This window comes from Meriones unguiculatus, chromosome 2 (genome assembly GCF_030254825.1).
Source record: "Meriones unguiculatus strain TT.TT164.6M chromosome 2, Bangor_MerUng_6.1, whole genome shotgun sequence".
Classification (NCBI taxonomy): domain Eukaryota; kingdom Metazoa; phylum Chordata; class Mammalia; order Rodentia; family Muridae; genus Meriones; species Meriones unguiculatus.
Window position 1 is genome coordinate 124,337,350 of NC_083350.1, and position 26,636 is coordinate 124,363,985.

General features: G+C 42.3%; 1 protein-coding gene across 4 annotated transcripts in view; it reads right to left on the bottom strand.

Moving 5' to 3' along the window:
* Nucleotides 1-26,636, bottom strand: part of Lgr5 (leucine rich repeat containing G protein-coupled receptor 5) — a 122,085-nt gene that overhangs the window by 93,835 nt on the left and 1,614 nt on the right. The gene's annotated exons all lie outside the window — the stretch shown is intronic.

The following is a 26,636-nucleotide window of genomic DNA, read 5'->3' on the forward strand; positions in this document are numbered from 1 at the left end:
AAGTAAGTCCACATCTTTAGGACTGAGTGCTATGGCATTTATTGTTCCCCCAGTTCTTCATATAAAAGGTATTGCAAAAAATTTTCACCAGTATAATGTTGAACAAGACATTTTCAAGTGTACAATTACCCTTGTTACATTTACCGTAACTCTAAAATTTCCAAAAGACAGTTACAACGGCCATCACAGCTAATATTAAGGCCAAGCTGACATTTGGAAAGTCTTCTCGGACTCTTGGGGAAGGCACCAGCTTTAGAATTAGACAGCTCTCCATTCACTTACTTCTTTACTACTCACTGTGTTTGAAATCCTGTAAAATTCCTCAGCTCTCTGATTTCGTTATTTATGGACTAGAAGCAAACCCCACTGGTTTGAAGTCAGGAATAAATAAGTTAACATATGTGAAATCTGGCACATCATATATGGTGGCTATTCTCATTTTTCAAAGATAGATACACATTATTTTTTGACCTTCATCATCCTCCAAGTATTCAGACCCTACCTCAAAGAAATATCTTGGTAACCCTCATTATCACTCAAGATCAACTTGAAAGCCAGCTGCAATCTTCTTACTTCCAAGGATGGAATGGTACCAGTTTTGCTAAATAGATAGCTCTCGAGAGAACCAAAGTTATGTTCCTAACTCTAGCCTAAGTTTGGAATACCTAGGAATGACAGCCAGAACTTAGAAGCCAAGGGAAAGATCTCAATTTTTCAATTCATTATAATTTGCCAGATCTCTCTTTTAGATACAACTCGCAAAATCCCAAGACAGACAGGGGAACTTATAAATCAAATGTAGACTCTTGTTTTGCAGAGACACCAACCCCTCCAATTGCAAAACAGTGTGCTCATGGAGACTCATAGATTCGGAATGTCTTTTTCTATTACCTTCATAATCCCCAAACAAGTTTATGGTTTTTAAGTTCAATCTGCCACAGTTCCTATCCACTTTTCTGCTTTGCTCCTATCCCATTTAAAAGCGTCAGCACAAGGTATCCTAACTAGGAAAAACATCCTCAGTTCTGTACCACCCAATACGTCCAAGCACTCAGAAATGAGTGCAAGTCTAGCGAAATGTTTTCAAACTCCATTTCATAAAAACAAACAAAACAAAACAAAACAAAAAAACAACAAAAAAACAAAAAACTTTGCTAAAATGAAATGAGGGAATGTTAAGCCCTGTCAGGGCTGACGATACAGAAGTAACACAGTTTCATAGTTCTCCTTGCTCCTTCCATTCTCTTGCTGGATCGTAAAGTAGGATTATACCGGTATATTTTATCCTCATTTAAAAAAAAATTCAAACAGGAAAAACTGTTCTATTCAATGACTAATCCTCCTAGCAGTCTGTCTGGATGCTGTAATTCATGACTTTCTACTTCTGCATAAAGACACAGAAAGCACCGAAGAACACCAGCCTTCTGGTTGGTGGCAGTCTGCCAGCCTTCCCAGGTGCAGTGCTGGCTAAAAAATTATCTCATTCAATTGAGTTCTAACCGTGTGCTAGACATTGCGCAATGGAAAGGAGCACAGGACAGGTGCAACTTCTGCCTCTTACGACTTCATAGCTGAAGACCAACAAAACATCCCTGCTGCGGCTGCCTCACTCAACTATTTTTATTTAGACTTTCCCGGGTTGTTAGGAAGTGGCCATTTGATAACCCCTTCACTGTGGGTTACTAGAGACTGTTTGTTTTCCCACTTCCAGTTAATCAGTTTATGTTACCTGAAGAGGGTGTTCCGAGGTACATTTCTAATAGAGGAATTAAGAAGTGTGCTTTTCCAGGTGTTAAATCACAGAGGCCTACCTGCTGGACAAAGAGGCTACAAATGCAGGGAGAGGAGAGGAAGTTTGCGCAGCTGAAAGGGAGATGGGGGTGAGCAGCTGTGGTGGCCTTCTGAAGCTATGTACTGTGACCTAATGAAGAACTCTGGGATACGGCCTTTGGTGTAAAAGCAGAGGAAGGAAGCCAAGGAACGTACCCATCCTTTGTGAGAGTAAAGACACAAATGTCTACATGCTATGAAGATGGAGGGGTACTGGCTATTTGATGTTTTGGGGGGCCTGTTAATAGACAGGGGAGGAGGAGGATTGAAATGTGGAACAGTTTCAGGGTCTGATGGGAGAGCATTTTTAGAGTGGCATTGGCTCCCTGTGAGTGTGGACTCTGATGTTTGTCCCATCCCTCTTGTAGACCAAGTCTGTCTAGGCCAGAGGTAGGAGAGGTCAGCCTACACTGCCCAGCTGCCTCCTTTGAGGACTGAATTTCTCATGGCTCAGCAAGAGCCACTAGAGACTGTCCTGGTGGCTGCAGTCTCCTTGCTCAAGGTCACACTCTGAGAAGGGTGGAGAGGGGCTCACAGTCAGTGTGAGACTAAGGAGGGACACTTTTGAGGGTCACCCCAACCTCAGCATTCCCTGTAGGACAGCCTGTGTCCTCATCACAGTTCAATGGCGCCTCCTACCCAGTCCTACCTCCATTCTAACCTTCCTGCAGATGAGGATTTTTCTCTTCTTAAATCTCCAAGTCTAAATATGCTTCCAGAGAAGGTTTCTTTTCTAATCTACACTCATGTTTTATTTAAAGATTATTTTTTTTTTAAGTCTGGATCTCATGGATCCCTGGCTTATGTATCGGAGGGTTACCGGAAGTTTCCATCCTTCTTCTTCTACTTCCAGAGAACTATCATGAGTTTATGTGGCTCTGGGATGGGGCTCAGGGCTTTGTCTATGCTAAGGAAGCGCGCCACCAACTGAGCTATGCCCCCAACTTTCATAATTCAAACATTAAAATCAAGTGAAAATTAAAGGTGCAATTCACAGAATTTTAAAATTAAACAATCTTGCTTAAATGACTCAATTCTGAGTCATTGGATGTCCTTGTTCAAACAACACAAATGTCCTCCCGGTCTCTAGCCTGTTAACACTCACTTTAATATGGACTTGGGACTCATTCTTGTTTTATCTACTCTAGACTCATAATTGTAGTGTATATGGTATAATTCTGATTTTCTTAACCAAGTGTGATTTTTCTCTTTCAGTCTTTCTCTGGACCAGTCTTATGCCCTCCAACTCAAATATTTCAGACACTGAAGCCAGGTAAGGGTATACCATCAGAACTTGCTCTGGGTTTCTTTCTCAGAGGTCCAGGTGCATCCTGCACAGTTCAGAGGCTTGTGCAAACAGGCCCATTCACAGCCAAGCAGAGATGGAGGGGTCAGGGGCCACTCCCTCTCAGTGCTCAATTACTTTTTGACCATAGATTCAACAAATGGGGGAGTTGTTGCCTTCAGTTTCATGCCTACTGGTGAGTCCAGCAGGCTCCAATGGTCAGTCCCAATCCAGGGGCCACGCCGATGGCCCTGGTTAAACTAATCAAGCCATGCAGCAAGACCCAAAGTCATGACTCAGACAAAGGAACAGGCACGTGGTTAGTTAATAGGAGGAGTGAGAAGAGGGTAAAGAGACCTCATCAAGCACATGTGTTAAACTATCAAAGAGGTAAATTAATCTTAAAAAAAACCTAACAATTTATGTCTTGTTAAACAACTACAGACTGCAGCCAGCAACTCTGGGCACCTGTGCCACCATCCGAGACCAGTGGCCTTTGCCACCATTTTATGAACTGCTAGGCTGGAGTGAAATATGCAAATGTATGCAAATATTTATGGAAAGTTGCTTTATCTACTGTTAAGTAACTAAATGTGCTGCAATGTACTAACAGTTGAGATTAAAAAAAAAGCTTTGCTCATTGAAGATTAACATATAAATACATTTATCTAGTTAACTATACATTTAGTGTTAAAGAGTTCAAGCCCTACACGGGCTCAGCTACTTTGGCAGGAATTTGTCCTGTAGACTGGTTGGCAGATGGGAGATCTAATGCTATCTGGAAAATTTTGATGAAGTGGTGTGTAGCCCTGGATAAAGTTGCTGAGTTTGGCATATCGAATTAAACCATGTTTAGGCGTGGCCTATCTTTAATAAAGTACCGCATGGCCTAGGCTGGCCAGAGGAAGACAACGCTAGCCTATGTTAACACATGGGTTAAACTGCTGGGGCAGGTAAAGAGTGCGGGGAAAATTTTAGTGGTCCCAAAGAGAACACTCAGAAGAATGCCGATTACCCCAGCTACCAATGAGGAGATGGCATTTCTGGGAAGTCTGGCACAGTTTCCTACATGGAGGTGCAAGTAGAGCCATTTTAGCCGGAGGACTGACAGGTAAACGAAAATGGGGCCCAGCCCCGTTTGCATAAACAATATAGGAAACTCAAATGGGAAAACGTGGAAAAACGGGGCATGGAAGGAAACAATTCTCACCATGTCAGAGCTAAGCGCCTTAGCTTCATATGAAGCCAATATTTCATTCTTCTAAGGAATAGGTACTAAGACTATGGGTAAACGCTTATTTAATGACAGTCAGTTAGGGAATAAGGACACAGGAGGCTGCCAAACTCTCCAGGGTGCTTGCTGAGCTGCGACTGTGCGTGCACTGAGCTGACCGCAGAGGTCTTGGAAGCTGGGTTCTGCATTTCTTGTTCCTGGTCCCTGTGTAAGTGATGTAAGCTCATCAACTCTAGAAAGGCTAGTTTGGCAGCAGAGCATGTGTGGAACGAGAGGGAGTCAAAGAAAGGAGTCAGAAGGCAAACCAGTCGTGTGCCAGACACACATGCCATACTTTATTAACCCCATTTTACAGATAAGGAGACTGAACTTTGGACTGCGGCTATACCCAGACTTGACGAATTCCAAAGGGCGTACCGTCTGAAGCTGGAAACCTCGACTCCCTCTGCTCAGAACTGAAGGGAAGGGATAGGCAGCAGGGTCCAATGTTTCAGAGCCAGCATGGAAGATTGAAGGCCGAAAAAAGGGCCGTCTGGATTTGGCAGTGGAAAAATCAATGGTGGCCTTTAAGGAGGGTGATTTCAGTTGAATGGCGGGTGGGGGTAGCAGGCTGGTTTCAAAAGGGATGAAAGAGTGAGTGGGTGGTAATGAAACAGTGGCATTGAATCCAGCCTCCCATTCAAGAATGTTGGCAGAGAGAGGAAGGAGAGAAAGGAGAAACAGATAGAGGAAATTGCAGAGCAAGAGCGCACAGTGTTTATTTTTTGAACTGAGGAATCTGCCGTTCCATTTTGTAGATATTTATATGATATCTGACTATGTCGGGTACTATGCTTGGCACCGAGACATGATGGTGAATAGGTGAAACGAGGAACTGGAGGAACATAGCGATATTGTCCCTGATGGCAGCACGGCAAGTTACCAAGTTTGATACTGTTGGAACCTTGTTCCTTTCAAACTTCTAGAAGAGGACCAGTGTATATTTTCTTCATTTAGGTCATCCCATGGCACGAACTCAGTAAATATTTGTACAAGCAATAAGCTATGGGTCCCAGAAGCTGAAAGGGAATAGAATGAAGAATTTAGGATAAGATTTGGAAAGAGGCAGGCCAAGTCATTTCTGAAACATTAGAGAAGATGGGGGTTGGTTCAAAGGTCATTGGAAGCCCAGAGGTCTAGACCAGTGGTTCTCAGACCTGTGGGTCTTGACCCCCCTGGGGGTCAAATATCAGATATCCTGCATATCAGATACTTATATTACGATTCATAACAACAGTAAAATTACAGTCGTGAAGTAGCAATGAAATGATTTTATGGCTGGGGGGTCACCACAACATGAGGAACTGTATTAAAGAGTCACAGCATTAGGAATGTTGAGAACCGCTGCTCTAGACAAAGCGGTCTACAGACTCCAGTGTACTGCTCAGGAAACCAGCTCTAGAGTAGGGAATGGAAGAGGACATAAGGATGGCGGAAATGAAGTTACCATGCAAGGGAGATGGAAGAATTGAAGGTGGATGAGTCTGAGAAAGGAAGCCAGTTGTGGAAGAAGCTCAGTTTCATTCCTCTTCCCCCTTTATACTGGTTCAGGGGCATGCAACATCTGTGTGTTAAAGGTGGCTGGGCTTCCACGCACAGGTTTAGACTCCTTACTGGTTAACCCAGGTCAATGTTTGCACTAAAATGGGTATTGGATACATTTTCTTTTTTTAATTTGCAGATGACATATCAGAAAGGGCAAATGGTACCTCTTAGGCATACAATTAACCAGTGACTACGGAAGATAGAAGTGTGTAACCTTAGAGTCTTGGAGAGCTATGAAAGGACCCATGATTTGAAGAAAAAGTTGAGTAAGGACCTGGAAAGTCTCTTTAGCAGGCAGAAGCTGCGACTGGTGCAAAGGATTCTTAAGGTTATAGCCAAATTATCCCCTAAGCTCACAGGATCTTTCTCTTCAGGAGAAAAACACTGTGCGTGTGAGGGGCAATGGTAGGCTTCATTTCACATCATTTCTGCGTCATTCAGCAAATCTGAAAAGTATCCCCTCTACAAAAAAATGCCCTTCCTATGTCTCTGCTGATGTGGACCCAGCCTATTGGAAGATATGACCCTGACCATGTTATCCTTAAGGTGTTGTGATTTGAATATAAAATGTTCCCCAGAGGCTTCATTGGTGGGTAACTCACTTCTAGGAAGTGCCAGGATACTACAGGTTCAAATGGAATCAGAGGATTAATCTCTTGATGAATTCTTAACCTGACAGTGCTGCTGGGCAGTAGTGGAAGCTAGGAAATGGATTAAGTGGGCCATTGGGGCATGCATTAGAAAGAGATACCATGTTCCTGGCTCTTTCTTCTCTCTTTCTCTCAACTGCCATGAGACAAGAAAGCCTTCCCCACCATGCCCTTCCACCATCAGCTCCTGCCTAACACCAGCCTAGAAACAATGGAGCCGGCTGGCTCGAACTAAAACTTCTCAAAGTGTGGGTCAAATTCACCTTCCCTCCTTTAAAGTTGTCTATAGCAGTATTTTTGTCAGTGACAAACTTTGACTAATGTACATTGTCTTTGATGGTGCTTCAGATTTGGAAGCATTGCCCTCAGAGTTTCACACACAGCCTGCTTTCTCTTCAGAGAATCAGGGAAGCCAACCTGCGACACATTTCCTGGCATCACAGGCTTTTCTCTGGAAGCCTGGCATGAGACACCATGACCCTGTAATTCTTGCAGTCTGCATTCCTATAAAACGAGCATCCTGATGCTGCTTTCTTTCCCATCTTGAGAAGTAACCAGGCCACCTGTGGTGGCCTCTGAGTGTCCCAATCAGGGAAAACACTTTCCCAGGTGGACTTTGCTAGCAGAGACTCCTTTAGTATTCTCTTTTAAAAGAAAAGTCCTTCAAATGAATTTTTTTTTTCATATCCTTCAACAGGTGAGATCTTGCCATCAAAACACCTTCGCTGTCGCTGCAGCTCAGAGCCGCATAGCTTCGCTTCAGTGTTGCTCCTTGTCACAGTCACAGCAGCATTGTCTGCGCACGCTTTGCCTACAGCTGGAAACCCGAGCACAGTGCGTTTTACATCTTGCTTCCTACTCAGTTCTATTAGCTTCTGATTCTCACTGTAGAGCTGGCTAAAAGCATGTCACACCTCTGTCCTCCAAGCCATGCTGTCTTGAAAAATTCCTCTGCCAATTTTTCAGGACACGGGCAGAATGTAGACAAACTCTTGGCCAGCATGCCACAGGGATGCCTCTAACCCAATTCCTGATAGTTATGTTCCCATCTGAAACCTGATGCCACTTGTCTTCCCTGCCTACATTTCTATCCACGTTCTGGTCTTCTAAATTCCTACTACAATTGTCGAACTCTTGTTACATTCTAGGACCTGCCTGGCCTGCATCTCCAAACTCTGCCACGCTCCTCTTTTGTAAACCCATTCTAAACACCTAAGAAGCACATAGTTAGTTTTAATCACAGCATTGGCCCTTTCTTTACCCCCATACTGATTTTTAATATTACTTTTGCATCAACTGTGATGAAATAGCCAACATAACGAGGGAGGAAAGGTGTATTTCAGTTCACATCCTCAGGGGGCTGCAGCCCATCACATCAAGATAGGCACGTGAGTGGCAGCCTAGTTCATAGCAGACAGAGCGTGAGGCATCGAGATCCGATTGGAACCAGGGTTGGAACGCTCATTCCAATGACCTATCTCGCCAACCTGCCCCCGTTTCTTAAAGCTCTATAGCTCTAAAACTAGCGTTGCCAGCTGAGGGCCACACTTTCAAAATGTGAGCCCGCAGGGGAAATTCTCAATTCAAGATTGAACAAATGGTACATGACTGACCACAAGGCTGTTCTTAACCACTACCATCCATGTTTGTCTTCTTGTCTCTCCCACCCAGTTAACAACCGAACTCAAAAGACCTTTTCTTTCTGCATGGTTGCTTTTTGTTCCTACTCTATAGTCTATCTGATAGTTGGTGATACATAAATCTTAGTTGAATAATTGAACCAATAAGTAGCCATGTGCCCTTAGGTTTGACCAGGTTTCCCCTCCTCCAGCCAGAAGTTGAAAGAATTTACTTTGAGTTACAGGGAGGAGGTAGAATCTTGCCAGCCACTCAGAGTGGGCAGTAAGGCTCTATCTTCCTATGCTCTTTGTTTCTAGTTAACTTTGCAAAAATGTATATAGGCTCAGACAACATGATCACCCTTCCTTTCAGACTGTTAAGTACCAGGAAATGAATTCATAATTATGCTTCAGAAGTACTGAAAAAGTGAGGTATGCTTAGTAAAACTACAATACGGTAAGGCAGACGACGCTTTTACGAGATCAGAAGGTAACTGCAAAACCCTTTGCTATAAAACCCATTTTAAGATATTTGTGTGACAGGGATCATAGTGATAATAGGTCAGGTCACACAGGAGGATCGTGGCTGTGAGGGTTAGCAGTGTTGAGGAGCTCCCTAGTTCAGGGTGCTTGCTGGTCCTTACGCCCATGCTGTCTGTCTCAGTTGCAGAATGCATGGATGAGAGTTGAGCTGGGATCACTCCATGAGGAACCTCAGCTCAGAATCCTTTCCCTTCTTTCAACTTTTTCTCCAATTTATGTTTCATGCTCTAGAACAGATGCCACTTTCTAAGGGAACTATTCTCCAACCACCAGGTCCAGGCCAAGTTCTCTTTTGCTGTCCTCTGGTTCACCATTAGAACCCTTCCGTAGTCTTAAAATGTTAAGAGTGTTGTTCAATGTTGGTTCTCTTTACAAATTGGGTTCACGTGCACTGTTATATTCCTGGGATCTTGCACCCAATTGGTGATAATAAATTGTCATTTTGGGAGTGAATGAGTGAGTGAAGCTGTAGGAACATTAAAGGTCTCTTCCCACAGCCCTGGGTTGGCAATCTTTTCGTACTGGTTGCCATCATTTTCAGACCTAGGAATGCTGGCAAGAAAGTAAAAAACAGTTTTATTTGCATTTTTAAACATTGCTAGTGCTAAGAACCTTTGAAACAATGATAAGAGTAAAAAATATTTGTTGGCTACAGATTTCTTTTTATAAAGGAGAAATAACACAAGCAAATGTTAACCAAATTGAAATATTTTGCAAAAAACAAAGTACGGATAGTCGTCTTGAACCTGCATCTTGTAGCTTCCTTTGGAATTATTCTGAAGTAGTGGTTTCTGTAGATATATGTTTATTTATTTATTTATTTTTTTAGGGAAACGAAACCTAGCACTACAACTTGGTGAACCCAAACTTTTTAAAAGGTGCACTCATTTTATTAGCTATATTATATACACTCTAACCTAAAATGTACTCTTTGGTATCTAAGAACCCTAGCAGAGGAGATTAGCAGCCAAAAAAAAATTAATTAAATTTACAGCAGGGTTACAGATACTGTATCTAGTTGAACAGTTTGTTTAAGGAAGTAACAGGAAGGTCGTATCAACAAGAAACAGAGGTAACACGAACCAGTAAGATTTCACAGGAAAGAAACCCAATAGAATTCCACGCTCCGAAATCTAGCCTTCTTATCTAATAACTGCTGTGTTTGGGGTTCGGAGGTGCAGGGTAAGGAGGAAGCACAGTGGCTGAAGTTGAACACTGGCACAGACACGGCCAGGCAGGCTGTGAAATCGAAGCGTCCGTGGAGTCCTGGGTAGCTCAAAGTTCGATCTCAGATCCTGGGCTGGTGTGCCCAGGACGGCACGATCTTAAGCTGGCTAGATCTGTGTGATTTAGAGAAGCGATGGCAGCAATTCTTGCAATTTATGTGGAGAACGGACCGAGCAGCAGGAACAACCAGCGCAGTTTAAGGACTAGCAACAAATTGTACCTTTTCACACAAAGGTAAAGGTGTCCCCAAGAAAGAACAGGACTGCATGACACAGGCACCAATTATAAATCCCCGTTGGTACTTTCGCATGATCCCTGAGTCTCCGAGATTGTTCTGCAGCCTGTGAAGCTGTCTTGAGTTGGGGTTCCTGTCCTGTGCTAGGGTCCAACTTTGAACAAACAATGCTCTCCAATGATCTGCAAAGACGCATGTGGACCCCACCATTAATTTTTTGATCCCCTTTTAGTCCCTTTGAAATAACATAAAAAGCTTTACCTCGCTAATTATTTTTATCCAGCCCATAGAAAAATTAGTTTATCTTTTTTGGTCAAAGTAAATTAGACAGATCATGGCTGATTAGAATGTAACAGTAAAATCTCCGTACTTTCTCTCCCATCCCGTTTCTCCCAGAAACAGGGCCTGTGTCAAATATGTAGGTATTTCCCACGGCCAGGCCAGACTCTGTTTCCAACAGGGTCTGTGGCTTGGACAATGGTTCTTACATAGACACTGAAGTCCTTTAGTTCAGTCATTGTGTTCAGAAAGAACTAGTAACCCCTTAGCTAGCATTTGATGAAACATCTAGATTTACATATTTCCTTAATTGCATTTTTGAATGTGAGTGAGATTTATCTGAGCAGAGTTAAATGCTTCCTTTATTCCCCTACCCAAGGCAAAATTCAACTCCGTGCTCTCTAAAATAAGTGAGGTGGGAGTGTTCGGAATCCTATTCAGTTCCCACTGAACAAATTTTAGGGATTCAGCAAAGTGGGACGAGGGAGTTATATTACCAATGACGGGAAAGATATATCTTTACCTTTTAGAGTGGAATGGCCAGTTTCTAAAGCTTTGGCTCACTTGCCTCTTTCAAAAAGCCTATTTTGATTTTTTTTTTAAACAAATGCTGTTCCTTGCTGATGGATTCCCCAAATCAGTTGCTAAGAAGTTCCAAAATTCTTTTCCTTAAAAATTTCTTCTCAGCCTTTCTGCTATGTGGCTGCAAGGACTGGAAAGTTAGTTTAATTTTCATTATTTATTTACTATAAATTAACAGTAAATCTTGCACTTAGCTCCATTTAAACCTCCCTCTGCAGCTGCCCATTTGAAAAATAAAATGGTTGCCTTCTTCCACTTCAGTGGGCACAATACAAAACATCCATTGAGCTTTCCCTTTATTGCAGCTGCCAATGCCCAGCCGACTTTTAACAAACCAACCAAGCGGAATGACAATGCAGCTGCAACATTTTATGGTATTTCTGTTGGTTCTCTTTTGAGACTGAAGGTGTTAATTAGGAATCAAAGAACACAACCCTGCCAGCTTTCTTTCACAAACCATACCCTGGTCACTGCAGTTTTCAGAAGAAAAATAAATCTAATAAAGGGATAAAAATGTTGTTTGTCACACCAGTAAAGTGTACTTAAGACCCTTTGATCAAAAGCTTTTCATGTAGTCTTGTCAGATGGTCTGGAAATATTGTATTTCCCCCTTTTTTCCTTTTTCATATTCAGAGTTCTCTGAATTTAATTTAAGGCTGCTTGGAATTTAAAAAGTATGAACAGTCATATAGAAGACTCTTTATAGACAGTATTTGGTCTCATATAGTAGATAGATTTGCTTCTTAGGGAAAGAAAATTACATTCAATATTCCATCATGTCATAGCCTCACACCATTGCACCTCCTATTAGCATATTTATGGTAATCTAATCATAAGTTTTTTTTCTGATTAAAATATATGTGCATAACTGTCAGCATTCTTTTATAGATATAATTCCCTTTTGGTGTTTAGGAGGGTCCTTTTTTAACATACGCAGAACTGAGTCTTTTCCCAAGCATAAAACCTACAATGTTCAGAGCCTACAATGTTCTTTTATCAAGCAGTTTCTCATTTTTATAAAATTTTTGATGCACCATGAATATCATGGAGCCACACGTAGCAGTGTGAAGTCATTATCTTTAATCTTCAGTCAAAGTTAAAAGATTAAAGTGAGTTTATGAAGTTAGCACTTCTGGGAATTAGTCAAGCCTGCTAGCTTTCTCAGCAAGAGGTTTAGCCCCTAGATGCACAAATCATGCCCAAATCCATTAATCCTGCTAGAGAGAAGGAGAAAGAAGGTCAGCTTGTTGATTTAATGTTAATGAAATGAAGGGGCTCCTGAGACTGCCTGGGGGGGGCCCTCTAAACTGTAAAACAAATAAAGTCATTTTAAGTAGTGCTTGTGGTAGGAGAGGAGGCCCTGCTTCTGACTGAGCTGGACAGTCAGGAGGGTGGGAGCAGGCAGAGACTGCCTGTCTTCTGTACTCTGGCTACACCTGCCCTGCTCTAATCCCCACCACCACGGGCCAGCAGACGCCTAGAACGAGGAGCCTTCAGAGCAGCGCTTGCGCGTCTCTTGCTGCACACGTGCAGACACTGAGATGCAGAGACTCCCGCTGCTAGAGGCCCTGTGGCTGGTGAATGGACTAGCTGGATCTGGAGCGCAGGTTCTTCTCTTAAACCCCTGACCTCGTTTTTATAACATAAAGGTTGCCTTTATTTTGTTTTCATATATTGAGAAGGAAAATGCCTTTTAAAAGACTCTTTGACTGACTAGGCTGGGTGGTGGTCGTACATGCCTTTGATCCTAGCACTCAGGAGGTAGAGACAGGTGGATCTCTGTTGCTGTTCTGAAGAGCAAGTTCTAGGACAGCCAGGACAACACAGATAAACTCTGTCTCAAAACACAACAACAAAACCCAACCAACCAACCAACCAAACAAACAAACAAAAAAAGAGCCAACAAAGAAGATACATTGAAGTTTGCTTTCTAAACTGAGTACTTGGCATCTCCTCAGGCTGAAACAAACTCTCAGGGTAACTTGGGTGACATGTGCAGACTTGCTTAATTTTGATTTTTGTTTTCTTTTCGTCTGTTTTTCAGGCAGGTCTCCTTACAGAACCAAGCTGGACTTGAACTTGGAATCCTTCTGCTTTAGTGCCTTTCCCTACTGAGTGCTAAGATTGCTGTAGCCAGCCTAGACCAATGGTCTTCAGACTTGGCTGACAAGTTGAATTTGTCTTGGGGAGGTAAAGGACATTTTGGTATTTCACTCTTTCCCTGGCCCCCACTTCTAGACTCTGATTTATTGATTTATTGTGGCGTGAGCTTTGAGGTTGTTGTATTGGTTTCTAGTTGAGGAAATACGCTGGGAACTTCAGACCAGGACGTTTAACATACTGCTCTCCACGTTTGTTTTGAGGACAATGCTCTACGGTGTTATCGTCCATGGTGTTACTGCTTTAGCATCCTATACACAGAGCAATTTATTTTGAAATTTTGAGGATTTTCTGTCTGAATGTGCATTTCTCTCTTCCTTTGTTCCATGTATAACGAGTTTTCTTTGTGACTCTGTCCACGCCCCCCACACAAATGGAAAGAGAGACACACAGACAGACAAAGTGAGAGAGACATAGAGAGACAGGAAGAGAGATATAGACAGAGAGACACAGAAAGTGTGTGTGTGTGTGTGTGTGTGTGTGTGTGTGTGTGTGTGTGTCACAGGCAGAGATTGATTTTTACTGGTACTTAGCCGTCCCAGGAAGGACTGACTTCCCTTCCACTGAGTCAGTCCCGTAGTGGAGGAGGGAGGTGTTGGGTCTCAGTTCAGCAGCCCATTCTCCGGTGTTGCTCTTTTCTTTCTTAAACTTTGTCACACCTTGGACTTCCTTTCACTCTTTAAACCTGTCACCATTGCCTCTGGCTGTCACTTTCTTCTTACCTCTCTTCACCTGGGGAATTTTCTTGAGTCTGGAGGCTGTCCTTTCAACCTCACTTGGAATTGTTTGGATTTTGCAAACTTCTGCTCTTCTTTGCTCTGGTGACTAGTGGCGCTGTCTTAAAAAGTTAGGCCAGCAGAATCCCCTTCTCTAATCAGTGCTTATGGCTAACAGGTAATAAAGAAGTGGCTGAAAGTTCTTTAGACTTAGCTTTGAAATCAAAATAAATGAGCCTCCTGGCATATGACCTCCTCAGTTACCTGGGAGCTAAGATCCAGCTTTTTGTACGTAGGAAGACAGAAGATTTCCCGTCTTCAGTTTAGACCTGCTGACTGCATTTTGCTGGCTCACACAGACGGGAGCATCTGTTTTGCAGAAGGGTCCAGGATTCTGCAGAGAATGTGTTCACTAACTAACACTGCTGGTTGAATCTGTAATACTGGGCTCTCAGCCCACCCTCTGAGTAAACCGCTCACTGAACTGCCAACTATCCTGGAGCCTTTTTGCAACACCTGTACACCTATGAGCAAAGATAAAATGTCATTCAAAACACAGAGCCTTTTATTTGCTTGATACAAAGGCTAAGAGATGAAAGGATATTTTCTTTTTTAACAGATGCTGGCGATACCCAATTCATTTGAAGTTGCCCTATCTAGCTTCTTTTTCTTGCTCTTCTTTACCTACCAGGGACTCTGTTAGTCTCTCTTTTTTTAACAGTATAAATTTCTTTGTAATGAAAATTGCATTTATATAAAAAAGTTTTAGGTCATATTACCTGTGGATTTTAGGAAGTTAAAAAAAAAAGAGGAGGTAATGTGGTGTGAGCACTGTAGCATGAGCAACAAAAACAATAGCATCCAGAATCTCCAGCAGTGGCCCTCAACCTTCCTAACGCTGCGACCCTTTAACGCTGTTCCGCACTCTGTGGTGACCCTCAACCATGAAGTTATTTCGTTGCTACTTCACAAATGTAACCTCCCTACTGTTATGAATTGTAGAGTAAATCTATGCAGGACATCTGATATGCGACCCACGACCCACGGGTTGAGCACCACCGGTTTAAAGGCCGCTTCATCGCTTCAGCGTGAGGTGCCGCACAAGGTGCTTCCTGTGAGCTAGTTTGCCGGTCTTCACAACCGCCCTATCAAGCAGATGCTGCTAGACCCAGTTTTCCAAAGAAAGAGCGAGACACACGGTAACTTGCCAAAGTCACTTAAAGTAGTCCTGCGGTCATCCTCAAGAAATCGCCTGATCTCAGAGGTGGGAACGATGAAAATGACTGTTGTTGGGAAGTGAGAAGCTTGGGAGTGAGTGTATGGACAACTTTTGAGTGTCTTTTTCTCTCTGTTTTGGGAGTTTAACAGTTTTAGAGGAAAGAACCTGTTTGCCAGCCTGGCATAAGGTACAAAAACAAAAACAAAAACAAAACAAAACAAAACAACAACAACAACAAAAAACAAAAAGGAAAGAAAGAAAGAAAAGGACAGAAAAAAAGAAAAAGATAACGCCACCTTATATCTTAAGTATGGACAACGCCTAAGTTTTATGTAGAGTTTGGGGCAGTGGTTCTCTACCTGTGGGAAACTTGGAGGGGCCACCCTCGACCACCAGAAAACACAGACATTTACATTCCAATTTGTAACAGTAGCAAAATTACAGTTATAAAGTAGCAATGAAAAAAAATTTAAGGTGGGGTGTCACCACAACATGAGGAACCGTATTAAAATGTGGCAGCTTTGGGAGGGTTGAGAACCACTGGTTTAGGGGAACAGAGCCTGGCTTCCCAGTAGAAAGCAGTGCCCTTTCTCCTTGGTATGCCCAAGCTGTGCCCTCTCTGAAGCAGCCCAGGCACAGGCATGCAGAAGCAAGGAAGTATATTTCAAATATAGTTTCTAATATCATGCAGGTATGATGAGGCCGGCAGGGGAGGGGGCACCTGCTCCTGGAAACACAGGATCTCACAGTTTCCAAGAGCAGTGGGTACCACAGCCCACCCATGGCCACCCAGACATGCATCACGGTTGTTTAAAGGCAAAGAAAGGTGGGCCAGTGAAGGTTGTGGTTCCTGTTGGCAAGGCAAGGTGAAACGGGTCGGCACTGATGGACTTGAATGATGTCAGTGAGTTCTGGGGCCAAACATGAGAAGACCCGATAGAGATGCAATGTCATTGGCAAGGGAGAAAGAGAATAGATAGGAAACATTTGGTTAAGTTAAGGTCACAAGATGTGCGGTGAATGACAACAAACGCATTTAGCTCTTGTGAACACTCAGTTTGGATAGATGTGCTCTTTAGACTAAGTCTGAGTGATTTTTGTATGTTTAGTTTTGTTATATATATATATATATATATATATATATATATATATATATATATATATAAAACCAAAAACCAAAGGAAAACAAATACATATACATATATATGTATATATACATATATATATATGTATATATATGTTTGTTTTCCTTTGGTTTTTGGTTTTCAAGACGGGTTTTCTCCATGTGGCCTTGGCTGTCTTAGACTCACTTTGCAGACCACGCTGGCCTCAGATACACAGGGATCCACCTGCCTCTGCCTCCCTGAGTGCTGAGATTATAGGCACAGATTTATTATTATTATTATTATCATTTATTATAAATTATTCAATTTGTATCCCGCTGTGGCCCACTCTCTTGTCTCCTCCTAATCCCACCCTCCCTTCCTCTTCTTTACCTATGCCCATGCCCTAGTCCACTGATAGGGGAGGTCCTCCTTCCCTTCTATCTGACCCTAGCCTATCAGGTCTCATCAGGACTGGCTGCATTGTCTTCCTCTGTGGCCTGGCAAGGCTGTACCCCCCACCCCCAGGGGATGTGGTCAGAGCCTGCCACTGAGTTCATGCCAGAGGAAGCCCCTGCTCCCCTTACTAGGGACCCCATTTGGATATTGAGTCTATGGGCTATATCTGAGCTGTTTTTTTTCTTTCTATTTTTAATTTTAATTAATTACATTTTATTTACTTTGTATGCCCCTCCCTGTGGTCTCCTCCCTCCTCCCTTTGCAATCCCCCTCCCTTCTTCACACATGCCCCTCCCCAAGTCCACTGATAGGGGAGGTCTTCCTCTCCTTCCTTCTGATCCTAGTCTATCAGGTCTCATCAGGAGTAGCTGCACTATCTTCCTCTGTGGCCTGGTAAGGTTGCTCCCTTCCTCAGGGAGAGGTGATCAAAGAGCAGGCCAATCAGTTCATGTCAGAGACTGGGGTTTTTGCTCATCTCCATGCATTGTCATTGGTTGGAGTATCAGTCTCTGCAGGGCCCCCCCCCCTTTTTTCTCTGTTGGTCTCCTTTCGGAGCTCCTGTCCCCTTTATATCTTTCTATCTCCCCCTTCTTTCATAAAATTCCATGCACTCTGCCCAAAGTTTGGCTATGAGTCTCAGCCTCTGTTTCAATACCTCGATCAGTAGACTCTTTCAGAGGCCATCTGTGGTAGGCTCCTGTCCTGTTCCCTGTGTTCTGCTTCCAATTTCTATCACGTTTGTCCTTCTGAATGAGGATTGAGGCACAGATTTTTTAAACATCTTATAGAGATACTTTAGGTGCTTCTGCCATCAACGGAGATAAAATGATGTTAAAATCCAGGCACATGCTTAGACACAAGCACATATCATAGGATGTAAGCAACACGGTACTTAGCATCACCTAGGATACTAAGAGTTCAGATTTCATTTGAAAAGTGGAACAAAGAGGTCAAGAAGGGGAGCACTGGGGGGCGGTTTTCAGGAGTCCTGGGTTCTGGGTCTATCTTTACCAGCTATATGTTCTAGAAAGCATGATTTGCTTCTTCTGAACACAGATTTTGTTGCTGTCAAACGACATTGCTGGATTCTCTGGCTGTCTATATCCTTCCTATTCTAAACTCCAGGGGTCAACATGGATTTTGCTTCAGGGAAATCCTCTACAGGCCATTCCTGCAATTTAAATTCAATCCACTTGGGTACAGAGAGTAGTGTCCTAACAACTGTGACCACATTTCCCCCTCTGCACTATATGACTTGACCTTGGCTACACAGCTTTGTCAGCCTGGTAATTTGTGGATAAAATATTTTCTTCAGTACTTTAAATTTTGAAGTTTTAAATTTCAAACTTAAAAAATTTTAACTGAAATTTAAATTTTAAGTAGTTATGTGTTTATTGATTGGGGAGGGAGGGACCAGGCAGTATGGCTGAGTTTTCTCCTTCCTCTATATGGGTTCTAGGGATGAAGTTCAGGGGTCAGGTTTCATGGCAAGCAGCTTACCTAGCCAAGCCATCTTGTCACCCCCCCATCCCTTTTAGTTCTTTATAGAATCTTTCATAAGCATAGCTACCTGTTACTTCAAGCTTTGCATTGTTTTTTTTCCCTAAATAATTAGCATATATCTACCAACATGAGCTGTCTCTTCCTAATATTTTTTGCCCTGGGATATTTCTACAGTTAAATGCAAACAAGGCTTCAAATTACTATGTCATAGTCATTTGGGACCAGCCCTTATCCACCTAGCACTTCTCACAGTGGTTAAGACCCTGGGGAGGTGGATGTTTTGCTAGAAGGCCAGCAGCTGTAAGATAGAAGGGGGGGGGGTACTTGCTCTTAATCGTATTGCTAAAACTTTTGAGTTTTCCAAAAAGAGATATGCTTACACATCCTGGGAGAATCAGGCTTAGCTGGGATTTCCTTTTGCTATCTGAGCTTGAAGACTGAAGAAAGAATGTGAACTTTTTCCTGTGTTCTGTTGCACAGAGTCCCAGAGAATAACAGCTGCTCACACATAGGATGTGGAAGATGTGAGGTCACTTCAGGGAGAGTGATGGGTGAAGCCTCACCAAGGTAGAATCATAGACCCCGATTTTGCACTTAGAGTTGATACTCTGATCCTAAGGAGTTTTCTCTCTGCACTTACACTCTGAAGGCCAGGAGTGGAGGACAAATGTCACAGGTAAGGAAGATGCAGTCTTCTTGTCCTCCTCTGTCACCATCCATAATGAAGGAACATAATGAAGCCGCCCAAGGACAGCTCTCTGGTGAAATCTGCTCAGGCAGAGAATCTCAGTTCTGTCAGCTTTCATAGCCTATTTCCTAGCTAGCCCTTTTCCCTCTCTCACCATCTTTCAGTCAGCTTTTTCCTGTGGGGCACTTGTAGAGGAGACCTGTTGCCAACTACAGGCAAGTTGGCTCAGGGACCCTTTAGGACAGGAACTATGCAGAGAAAATGAAGATTTCTTGTCTCAGACTTTAGTAGATGACTCCAAGTTCATTCTAAAAATTAATCACACACTGTGAAGTAGAGGTTTATCGTGATGCCTATACATGAAAGAGGACTGAGGAATGTGCTTCTCGCCACAGAAACTTTTATTTGGCTTTCATAATCAAATATCCTTTACTGCCTCTATATACAGAAACAGGACAGTTATTTTTGTGTCTGTAGAGTTAAAGATCAATTGATTATATAACAGGATTCCTTCAAGCAAATGTCTCATAAGAAAATTTATTACCTAAAAATTTCAAGCACCATGTGGTGTTTTGTGTTGAACCAATAAACTCATTAAAATAACATCGAGTAAACCCAAATACAACACAATGAAAAGTCCTAACACAGCCCACACTAACCAACCGACTTTCAAATAATATCTTTGTTATGTTCTAAGGTTAAAAATTCAGCAAATTCTTTATATTTTTTCCACTTGAGATCATGAGTGGTTTTCTACTTTCCTGAGAAATACACTTCTGTGGCTTTTTGATCAAAGCAAATAGACATCCCTGCTCTATTTAAGCAAGGTTCTTTTTGGGGTGGGGTGGGGTGGGGTTGGGAAGACAAAAATTTATATACAGTTTTCTTTTAATGTAAAAATTCTCAGGGTCTCTGTTCAGTGTAGACTTTAGAAAGATGTGTTCATAATGTTTACTCACCACAAACGTGGGTGTGTTTGAGCATGTGTATGTGTGTGTGTGTTGGGAGGAAAGGATGGAAGCGTGGGGGGGGCGGGACAAAGGAATTTGGCTGCAAAATTGAGTAATAGTTTGCAACACTTGGCTTCCAGTTGTGAAAGATGAGCAACAGTGGGGAAAGGCTGGGCTAACAAGGATCCGCTTGAGAGAAGCTTAATCTTGGCTGGCAGGCTGATGGGGAGGTCAGCTCAGAGCACGCCTTCTCAGCTGGAGTTAGGCTCCCTGTGCCAGGACAACTGTCTTCTGCATTTCAGCTTCTGAACTGAATTGCAGGTTCCTTCAGACAGCCAGCACCTCCGTCTCTCCTCTAAAAGGGTTGTCCCTTCACGGCCATGCCCTGTCAATGTCCGTATGTATCATTTCCGCCAAGTGAGTAGCACAAAGGGCAGCACTTCTTATTGGTATGTTAGGGGGTGTGTATTGTGGGCATGAGATCACTTTCCTCCCTTGGGGTCACAGTCCTTGTCTGCAGATGGAGCAAAATTTCTTCTGAAGGCAAGGGGGAATACAACAGAAAGGCACAAACGAGAAGTGAGATACTTGGAAATTAGTAATTGCTATATGGTTATAAATAATCAATGTTTAACTTTAATTACAGATTTAGGGTTCAGGAGAAGCATTCTAAGAGACTCTGCCCAATGTATCGTAAAATTACCAAACAGAAGCATTTGTTTGATGGGGGGGGGTATACTGATTCTAATTCATAGGGAGCTTTTTCACTTAATTGGTTTTTCATGTTGATGTCATAATTACAAATTACTAAAGTATGTCAAGGTTTGAAACAGTAAATGAATTGAAAGCCTAAGGAAGCTAAAGATGCTTCAGGAAAAGCTCTTGGTCTTAAGGAGGAGGTTCTTTCTGATTTAACAGGATTCTAGCTGGTTCGCAAGGCCGCATCACATTGGTCTTCTTGTTTAGTTGTGTAATTACACCTTTGCAGTCTATGGTAGAGAAACAGCTCTCTCTTGTGAATCATATAACTCCATCACAGCACTGTTGTCACAACCGTTCATCTCACTTATTTTGAAGATAAAAATTTCATCCATTGAGAAGATTCCTAATGCTCACCTGAGACGTAATCTCAAAGAAACGCAGCAATTTTATTCAACATATGGGTCCAGCCACAAAAAACAAGCGAACACGTGGCTCTTGCCTGGAAGCCTATTTCCTCTTCAGTGGATCAGTGTTCACCACGATCTTAAACTACTGCAGCTTACTCTGACTAGGAGACAAGAAAAATTCTTCTGCAGTAGCCCCTACTAAATGCATAACAGTAGCCCTAAATTATGCATCAGAATGCTCATTTTGGGGGGAAAATGAAAAACTGCAATTTGCTCTGCAAATTCCTGAAGGGACACCTCTGATATGAGAGCTTTATTAATTTCCTTTCTGGGATAAAATGTGTGCACATTCACCATGAGATATAACTAGAGATTAAAAGTTGATTTTCTTGTATTGTTGAGAAAATGGCCTTGATGGTAACTACCATATTCCTGGGATAAATTTACAGGCCTTCATGTTGTGAACAGTACCCACATCAAATCTGCTATGGTCTATGTACGTCAGGTGTTCATCACAGTATCTAGCACTTAGGAGGGTAGGGTAGATTTCAATTATTTTTATTAAAACAATAAAGTAATTTGGATACGATAATTCTCCTGTGTGTTAAAATAAATAATTTGTTGCATCATGTAAGCTGACTCTAATTTAATTGTATTTCAAATAGGACTGGGCAATCGTCACACACACTTGTGTTTTATTCTCTTTGTCTGATCCGTTTTCGCCACTGGGATCCCAGCAGCCAATGCAGCCAATCATGTTAAGTTCAACCCCACAAATATTTGTTGAACACTGATTCAAAGCCAAGCACTGATGTGAGCCTTGGATGAGAAGTAGAAAAATTCCCTTCCCTACAAGAACTTCCAGCCAAATAAGGAGTATATACCGAAGGGAAGAAGTCATGCAGTTGCATTCTGGAGTGTTCCCCCTCGGCTAAAGGGGTATGTTTCTGCCATCATAGGTTGGTTCCTTGGTGTACACTCGGAGTATGTTTCAGCATCTTCCACTCCAGGTATACACGTTAAGGACAGAGTACACGGGTATACTGTACTCCTGCAGGGCAAGTATCTTTTAAACAATCCTCCACTAACATTAACACCAGGGAGTCTTTTAGCGCGCTCACTAGGTGATGCTATTCCGTTTCAGAAATCAAACAGCTCTTGCTCTTTCTTCTACTTTCAAATAAGGCATCAACCACTGGCTCAACCAATGGAACAGAAAAGCTAACTGGGAGAGATGGGAGAAAAAAAAATTTAAGAAAGGACCCACTTCCTGCCACGTAACTTATGGATAACAAAATTAATATTGAATTCTGAAAATTAGTAACAAGTTCAACATTGTAACTCGTGGACTCCTTTTTCCACAGCTGCTGGTGAAATGGGGCATTCAGTTAGTGCAAATAACGTTAAACAAAATAATGGATTGATGCGGACAGACCTGGGAATCAAAGAGGGTTGCAGGGGGCAGGACACACAGGCAGAGGTGACCAATGAAGTTCCTCTAAATTTACCAAACAGCAACAGCATCAGATCAGCAGCTTGTTTTGTGTCTTCTGAAATTCTCCAGTGTGGCGTCAGTGCTTGTCTGAGTCATCTCCCTGCTACAAAAGAAGGCTCTACAAGGGGAATATTACAGTGGGCATGAGGAGACTGAAAGCTGGCAGGAATCTGCCTCCTTCTGAAGACTGCAATTCATCAGGCATATCAATTGGAGAGGAGAGGAGATGTTTTTCATGGAAATGTGGCATGACATTTAGTTTTATTCTAAATTTGTGCAAGGACATGGTCAAAATGAAACTGAATAAAATTGCTGTAGAAATCACTACAGCCTTTTGTTCATGTCCTGTGGCATGTGATTTGGGATAACCAGATCAGGATTTGTTGTTAAAATTACCTAAGGACTTCGATTTGATAGAATAGGAAGTATTTTATTAAGGTAAATCAAAATTAGGTATCAGCTTGAAGACTATCAATACACTGTGACATAGTGAATTTTGGTGGTTTCATGGGATGGCTTACTCAGTGCTGCTTTTATATCTTTGGTACTTCTATGCTTTGGAAACTAAAAAGTGATCAATGAGCTCATATGTAAAAACTGAGTCATGAGAAGCCATGGGCAAAATTTGTGTTTCTGAAGCCCCTACGCATATTCAAAGGTGAATGGTGCCACTGAGATCTTATTTCTTCATTCATATCTCCTAACACTTATGATGGCTACGCCTTCAGTTCTCTTTTTGTTAGAAGGAAATGTAGACAGAAAAAAGGAGAGAACCTGAAGATCACATTATTCTCTGTGCACAATCATCGAAACTTCACAAACTCTATTGCATACACATTGGGCATACTCTGTTTGTTCCAAGTTTATGTAATTAAATTGTCTGACTCACCATTTAAAAACTATTTAGACTAATTTAGCCAATTAACATCAATAGTTGCTCCCATAACAAAATCTCTGCTGGACTCCCAACCACCAGTCCTGGGGAAGATAGAGCTTCATCACAGTGCAGAAAAGTTGTAGATAGTCTACTTTAAACTAGATGTAAATAGTGCACGTGCCAAAACAAATGTACACATTTTGCAATTGATCTAAATTGTAAGGCATACGCATTAAGCTTTGTGTAGCCATTTCTAAAGGACAAACATTTTCTTTTGCTTAAAATGCTTGTCTTTGTCTGAAGAGAACCAGAAATGTTCAATTTTTGAAGAAGATTCTAAAACTTTTTAAATTTAGTTTTGAAACTGCATCTTAAGTGTTTAAAACTTGTAAAAAGTCTAGAGCCATATATAATAGAGCTGAGATTTTCTGACTAGTTCTTAGTAATACCAGTTTTATTAATTACACGTAGAGTTAAATTTTGTTTCAAAATACCGTAGGGAGAAGCCACCAAATTATATAAAATATAAAGGTTCTTTTGATTCACTTTTTCATACAGCGTAGGCTCACTAGTGGATGAAACACTCACGCTGTTCAGCCTCAATGAGGAAAAGCTCGGTTTTCATATAAAGGCAGCCAGTGTGGACTAGTAAGGAAAAGGAACGGACTGTATTAGACTGCTTGCTAAGCTTTAGTTTTCTGCCAGGGTGCCCTGCTAACTGGATGAAGAACACAGCAACTAGCACATGGAAGTTTGCTTTTGTGACCCTGTTTGAAAAACCGCCACACGGGACGCTCTAAAATGACTCCACATGAGAAGGTGAGATGCCAGCCCCGCTTTGCTCTCTCTCTCACTGAACCCTGGTGAGGCGAACTACACATTGCACACGACCGTCTACTTTACCCTTTAACGTCGGTGGGTGCCTAATTTTCTGCAGAGAGAACCTTGTTGGCCCTTAAGCAGTGGGAGTGGATAAGGGCTGAATAGATAGAGAAGGAGGGAGAGAAAAGAGCTGAAGGAGAAAAATTTCAGTTCCCAGGGATGGTCAGTCGTCCAGCTACAGGTTACTGGGGAAGAATGCAGACTTCACGTGACTGTAGAGGCTGTGTTTGGATTTACAGTCCCAGGGGAGAGAGGCTATAAAATGGTGCATAAATTGTTTTTGCCTTGTCTGAAGAGGGATAGGAAATCTTTACCTGTAATGCTTATTAGCCAGCTATCAGATTGTGGCTAATCTACCTGGCAAGTGTTTACAGCTGGAACTTGCTATCCAGTTTGTTTAAAGGAAACAAAACACTTGTTCTTTTACTTTAGAGGGCCTGGAGGATAACATTTAGACCAAATGAATGGTGATACCCTGCTGCAAACAGTAAAAGACAGTCTTGTAGGCCAATCACCTGCATATCGTGTCATAGTTAATTACTGCCTACCCACCAGGACAGTGAGATCACAATTTCAATGCTCCTTTCAAATGTTTCAAAAATTCTCCCTCCTGTATACCAAAACAAGAAGAATCAAAAAGCCACACTTATTTACTTGAAAAATGAGTATATAAAAATTCCCCTTTTATACTGGTTTTTAACCTGTGGGTTGCAACCCGTTCAGCAAACCCCTATCTCCCAAAGAATTAGCATTGCGATTCATAACAGTGTCGAAATTACGGCTATGAAATATCAGTGAAAATAATTTTATGGTTGGAGGTTACCACAACATGAAGAAGTGTGTGTGAAAGGGTGGCGGCATTAGAAGGTTGAGGACCACTGGGTTAGGACTTGACAGCCAAGGCAGAAATGCTCAGGTAATACTAGGGGGAACCAAAAGAGGGCATCATTTACTCCTAGGTCTGTACAGAGAAACCCCTTGAGTTGTCAAACAGAAAACTCAAATCTTCAACCCAGGGTGAAGGGCATGCCAGGGCTGCTGCTGGAATTTTGTGCTCTGAATAAAGAAAGAAAGAAAGAAAAGAAGGAAGGAAGGAAGGAAGGAAGGAAAGGAGGAAAGGAAGAAAGAAAGAAAGAAAGAAAGAAAGAAAGAAAGAAAGAAAGGAAGGAAGGAAGGAAGGAAGGAAGAAAGGAAGAGCAAGGAAACAAACAGGAAATCACATGTTATGAAGGACAGGCAGGTCCTTCACAGGACACGAGGGGTGAGACAAGTCTACCACTTTTGACAGACACTCAGAGTTCAGTGTTTCCACAGGCACCGAGAACCCCTTTTCTGTAGACACGGTGTGCAGAGTGCCGTCAAACAGTGTAAGAACACGATGACAATCCCCTTCAAATCCAATCTTAACTCTTCTAGGGGTTGTAGACTGTGCGAAACAGAGAGCAGTCGCAGCCACTTCTGAGATGTGAAGGAAGGATGCAATTACATACATTTGAGGAATATGGGAAATAGCATTAAAAAAAAAAAAGAATGTTAAGCTTTTCGTAACATAAGCCCAACAAATGTTCATTCCTTCACGTGGGAGAAGAAAAGTAAGTCTGACCCTTCATCGACTTGTTTGCATATTTTATACTATGTTATATGTTTGCAACATGTATGAGGGGCTGCTCATTGCTCTTTTCTATAGCAAAATTTCCGTAGGGTTAAGGGAAAGAATAGTACAGTCTCTAGAAGAGAAATCCACAAACCGATCTCAGAAACAACTGGAGAACACGCTATCCTGGAATCACCGAGGTTAGCGGTTAAACTAGGGAGGCTGGGGGAAGGGAAGCGTGCTGAACCCTGCGGTAAGACAGCTGCTCGGAAGGAAATGTAAATTCTGAGAATGATTGTTTCCCAGAGCAGAATTCCATCCCTTAAAAAAATATTATCACCACACGTAATGAGTTCAACTGATGGGGAACCTGGCAGGGGAAAAATTTTATATTCTACTAAGGTGAAGAAAAGTGACCTGCACAGTTTCACGGAACACGGAGGTGCCTGAGGTCCAAACCTAGGAGGCTGATCGCTTTTCTTGAGACGCAGGATCAGAACAGGTTGAACGATGTTTTCTGTTGCTTATTGTCTCCAGAAAAGCCCTCGCTGCCTATCAGGGAACATTGTGCAAGCCTCCTGTTTCATTCCTCAAAACTACTAACCAGAGGGGAAAAAAACCGAACTCACAAACATTTCAGGCAGCCCCGGCCAAGGTACATCAGAGAAAGCCGAAACTGGGAATACACGGTTATTGGATGGGCTCAACGAAATGTCTTGATTTAAAAATTTAAAGACCACAAATTTTTTAGGAGATGACGTTAACCCAGGGTGGCCTCGAGCCGGGTTTCTGGGCCCCAAGGAACCGAGCTGC